The following is a 6,000-nucleotide window of genomic DNA, read 5'->3' on the forward strand; positions in this document are numbered from 1 at the left end:
CATCGTTGGTTTAGTAACGGCACCTATCTTGCACATTCTCATGCTCCAGTACTTCCATACGGATTGACGAGCTGTTGTTGTTAATGAGCTTGAACACCTCACGAGTAGATCACGTACATACAAACGTATACATGCACCTCTAGATACGGGCCTCCAAACGTAGCACGTCCATGCGTCATTCTTGTCAAAAAGATGATGTAAATGAGGTGCACGAAAATAGGGCAAACTGCAAAATTGTACTCCGTAAGATAAACTTTGGTCCTTGTGGGCATAAAACCAAAGGGGCACAATAAGCCTTTAAAATACACGCTAAATACGTCGGTTCACAAACTACGTGAGTGGCATGTTTTGCCAACAGAATTAATGGGAAATTAACCTTGTCATTTTCATTTTGAAAAGACAACTTAAAAAGAACTTGATACTTGTAACACCAAATAGAGAATTAACAATAATGACTTTAATCAGAAACCAGTGATCAGTCCTTCTCAAAGGTCATCTGCTCTCAAAAGATGACACCAACTTTATTCAAACCCTACGCGACCACAACTGACCGACATGTGCTCTGATCATGGACGCACTAGTCAGTTATTAGTGTCTTGTTAAAGGATCATTCCGGTCCATCATGTAATATCTTTGGGAGAACACTATTTGTCACACTATATTCCGTGTCTGAATGGAAGGGCAACCATTCTTCCAATCTAAGCCGTCTGTTTCGCAAAATGTACGGCCAGGTCAGGTCAGGTCCCAGACGAGGCAGCAAATTAAGTTTTCTGAGCCATTATTTCCTACAACGTTTTTTCTCTCGAAATGATCAAACGATGAAACAGCAATTTCACGGACAATTTTCAATGAAACGAAAACTGGGTAGGGCGAGGACGTGGAAGGCTGGTTAGATAAGTTATCTGACTGCACGAACATGGGAATTAAAGTAGAATGATCACTTACCCCTGATAGATGGTAAGCCTCTGTACCCTGTGTAATCAGGAGCATGTGATGCAGCTCACCTGTTCAAGAATGTCCTATAATTCTGCATGGGAAGTTTGGTTCAATATGTAGTGAACAAGGAGGGCCCCTACACCAAATTGTCAAAAAAATAACCAACTTCAGAATGTGACACATGGTTAGCGTCGAGTAGAAGGAAGACATTCTCTCTTGGGCTTGAGCTGAATGAGCAGCTTCTACAGCAAAATCTTAATATTCTCTCCTGCCAAATGAACAGTTTTGGAGACAATCATAGACCAGCGCAACTAGTTCAGTAGTGCAATCAGCAGTAAGCAAAAGACAAAGGATCATACCCTTCCTTATTGCAGACCCTGGTCATCATAGATTTGTGTTTGGCTTTTTCAGCTGCCACCTAAGAAAGTCTAGAAGGCATATAAGAAATGGACGAATGTGTTGATCCACAACTCAGGTCTAAGATAGTAGGTGAATAGGATTTTTTTTTTTGGGGGGGGGGGGGGGGGGGATGGTACCGTATGGGCTCCATTCCTTGACTTTGGCCATAATGGTTAAATCCCAAAAACCGAAATAGAGAGTCTAACGATAAGATAGGGATAATTCTATTTATGCTTTACAGGAGTTAGGCTTCAGAAGGCACAGTACAACCCAAGGAACGAAGCTTAGAGGCAAAGCTCGAAAGACTGAGGGGTGCGACGAAACCTGAAGGACAAAGAGTGTAGCGAAGCCCTGAGACCGAAAGGGTGCGACAAAGCCCGAAGGACGAAGGGTCCAATGAAGCCTGAAGGAAGAAGGGTCCAATAAAGCCCCGAGGCCGAAGGAAGGCGGCGTGAGGACCCTCGGTGATAGAGCGAAGAGTAACCTAAAAAGGAGCCCGCAAGTTAGCTAAAACCCAATGAGGAAATGGCCGAAGGGAGATCACTAGTAACCCTGACAGAAGGTCCAATGCATGCCCCCAAGACACGTGTCGAGACTTGATTGCTTAGGGAAATGAAGGTAGACAATGACCATAATACCCCTGGGATATTCTAGGATATTCCCTAGTGTTAGCTGAAATATTCCTGTGGATAAGGGGTAAAGATGTAATGATGACGGAAGTGGTTGAGGTATACGTATAAATATCCCCACCCACTTGATGCAAAAAAAGAAAAGAAAAAATGAATAGCTATTACACCGACAATTACGACACTGTTCACTGTGCTGTGATCACGATCATAACATTTGGCGCCATTTGTGGGATCGAACCCATGACCACGTGGTGGTCTCATGCCACTGAAGACTAGGAGAGAAAAGGCACAGGAGTCTGCGAACAATGAGGCGGGCGGGGGGGGGGGGGGGGGGGGCGTGGGGCTATGAGACCCCTTCGTAGCAAGAAGGAATAGTGGCAACCGAGGGGGCCAGGGCTTCAATCGAGGCCCTTGAGGTCAAAATTCCCGGAGTTGGCATGGTTGTCCCAGGCAGAATAGGGGAGTTTAGGGCGGTTACTCTAGACATCGATGAAGATCGGACGATCACGCCGGATGCCCTGGAACATCATTGGGTTCCCCCACACATCCTAGGGGACCATGGAGTAGGGATCATGATGGTAATGATGCGCAACATAGGAGCCAGGTGGAGGAAGCTAACAAACAAATCCAAGAGCTATGCGAGGAACTCAGATCCCTCTGCCAGTCCCTTTCATCTTAGCAAGGGCCATCGAGAGGCCTCAGCGGCAATGGAGACCTAGAGGTAACTCATCAAGGAGGTTCGGAGGAACAAAATCGACTACGGGCAGTAGATGAAGCCTCCCCATTGACTACAAGTCTGTAGATGCGATCATGGCCTTCGGGGTTCAAAATGCCCCGACTGCACCTATACAACGGTGAGACCGACCCGAATGAATTTGTAATGAGCTTTGAGGCCAGGATAGAGTCCGCAGGGGGAGACAGCCACCATGGATAAGGCCTTCGTCCTAACCATCAAGGGAATCACGCTCTCATGATACACCTCTCTACCAGTGAGAATGATATTCTCCTGAGAGCAGCTTCAGGAAACACTTTTCTCACACTTGCAATGCAATTATGCTCTGGTCACCATAGGAGATCTATTTACAGTCAAGCAGCAGGAGGGTGAGAGCCTGAAGGAATTCATTTGATGCTTCATGAAAGTGAAGTGTCAAGGGAAGGGTCTCAATGATGATACAATGATAGATTTTGCAAAGCTAGGCCTTCGTCCGAGGGCTCTGGCCTCGCGCCTGGCATGTAAACTGGTCAGGGACATGGATAAGCTATTCCCCAAGATGGAAGAGTACTCGAGGGCCGAGGAAGGGAGAACGAAGAAAGTCTGAGGGAAGTCCAAAGATCTTCAGACAGACACATAACCAACCATCATCATTTTCACTAGTTAAGGGGCCATAAGCGAGGGTGCACAACATCAGAGAGAGCCTAGATAAGAGCAGATAGAGAAGTGGAGGCTTGATGAGGGGACAAGGCCGTAGCTTTGGGCGGCCCCAGCCGCTGTACTGTGCGGTGCACGGCAAAGACACAAGTCACATGACCAAGCTGTGTCCTCATGTAGTCGCTCTGGCAGTCGTCTGGACCTTCAGCTTGGGTCCTCACATGACCCTCAAACAATGCACCATGTAGAGATGCGAGGTGGGCCTAGCTTTGGGCCAACCCCTGTGTACACCCACCCACCCTACTACCCCACATCATGGGCCGGAGCCCCTTCCTCGCTCCAGTCATAGGCACCCAAACTGCCGCCGTCTTGCTGAGAATGGCTATCAAAGCCCCTCCAACTGGAGCAAGGTCTGTCTAGAATGTGGGGTGGGCCCGGAGCGTGATAATGGCCATCTCCGAGGGCACCAGCTATGACTTTGAGTCCAAGGGGCAACGGAGGGAGTATTTACACAAAGTTAATCATGCGAAAACCAGCTTGTTGGTGGTGAGGTCTCGATGCTCACACCAGCCAATCACCTTCTCTTAGGATGACCTCTGAGTCCATGATTATCCTCATACGGATGCCTTTGTTATTTTTGCAGATGTGTTCGGTTCGGAGATACACCAGGTACTAATCGACAGAGGAAGTTCAGTTGATCTCTTGTTTACCAAGGCATTTGATCAGATAGGGATTCCCAGAAGCCACCTGCGGCCAGGTGGAACCCAATTGCAAGGTTTTGGAGGGATTCACATTGAAGGTCTTGGAAGGATCTCACTACCAGTGTCCTTCAACGAAGGAAGAGGAGTTCGGACAGAGGATATCCTATTTGATGTGGTCGATGCTCCTTACGAATAAAATGCCATTTTTAGGCGAGAAGTGTTGTCCAAGTTTGACGCAGAGACGCATCATGATTACCTATGTATGAAGATGCCCGACCCAAAGGGTGTTATAGCTGTCTAGGGCGGTCAAAGCACAACTCACCAGATAGAACATGGCTATGCCCAGGTTAGTGATAGGTGCACATACTATCCGAGATGGACATAAAAGAGCAAGAGAGCATGCCACCGAGGGCCAAACCCGAATTCCACTGCGCCCAGAGGACAAGGACAGGTGCGTACACATAGGTACGGAGTTGCCGCTTAAGCAAGAGGCGAAGTTGTTGGCTACCCTTCAGGCCAACAAGGATATATTTGTATGGTCATTGAGGGACCTTCTAGGAGTGTCAAGAGAGCTAATAGAGCACCACATAAATGTAACCCCAGGAGTGAAGGTGCGGAAGCAAAAGCTTTAGAAGATGTCCTCTCATTGTCAGGATGCTACGTAGGAGGAGGTTAAAAAACTTCTAGAAGCAGGGGTGATTCGCGAGATCATGCCCTAGAATTGGTGGTGAACCTTGTGTTGGTGAAGAAGTACAATGAAAAATGGTGCATGTGTGTTGACTTCACAGACTTGAACAAGGTGTGCCCGAAGGATGACTTTCCTATTGGCAAGAATAGACCAGTTGGTCATTGTGGGGTACCATCAATTTTGTTAGACGAAGAGGACGAGACAAAGACTAGCTTCATCACACCCTTAGGAACCTATTGCTATGTTCGGATGCCCTTCAACTTGCACAATGTGGGGGGCACTTTCGCAAGATTGGTAAGAAAAGTACTTTAAACCTAGCTAGATCGCAATGTAGCTGCATATATGGATGACACTATGGTCAAAAGTTGAAGGGAAGGGGACCATGGGACAGATTTGGAGGAGACATTTGCCAACCTTCAGAAGGCAGGTGTGAGGTTGAATCTAGAAAAGTGTGTTTTTGGTGTCTGCTCAGGCCAATTGCTGGGATGCTTGGTATCTATTAGAGATATCGAAGAAAACCCGAAAAAAATTCAAGCTATCATCGATATGAAGCTTCAGAAGTCAGTCAAGGACACACAACGCTTGGTAGGAAGAATGACCTCGCATCATCGCAAGATCTGTAGAAAAGAGCATGCCCTTCCTTCGAATTCTCTGAGGGTTGGACCCCTTCAAGTGGACGGATGAACAACAACAAGCCTTTGAAGCTTTGAAATGCTATTTTATAAAGTTGACCACTCTGGCTAGCCCAGATCTCGGGAGCGGGCTGCTGTTATACATATCTATGTAACCATCGGCAGTGAGCACCGTTTTGGTCCGGGAGAAGAAGGATGAAGGAGGGCTACGACAGGTACCAGTCTACTTCATCTCTGAGGCAGTGAGTGGCATGAAGTAGCGGTACTCCAAAGTCAAAAAGATGTCCCACATAGTGGTCATAGCCTCTAGGAAGCTAAAACACTATTTCACGACACACCCTATCACGGTTCTGACCTCTTATCCCTTGGGAGAGGTATTCTCAAACCGCAGATCCACCGGGCACATCAGTAAGTGGACAACCAAACTCTCTCTGTTGTGCGTCAACTTCATGACCCGCACAACCATAAAGTCAAAGGCACTAGCGGACTTCGTCGTTGATTGGACACCTGGAGCAAAGGAGTTGGAGGAACCACAGCCTGACCAGATATGGACTATACATATTGATGGAGCCTGGGGACTCTCGGGCATAGGAGCACTGGAAATTCTTACATCTCCAGAAGGGACTCATAGTTATAGCCTACTAAA

The sequence above is a fragment of the Phragmites australis genome, chromosome 23 (assembly GCF_958298935.1).
Source record: "Phragmites australis chromosome 23, lpPhrAust1.1, whole genome shotgun sequence".
Lineage (NCBI taxonomy): Eukaryota > Viridiplantae > Streptophyta > Magnoliopsida > Poales > Poaceae > Phragmites > Phragmites australis.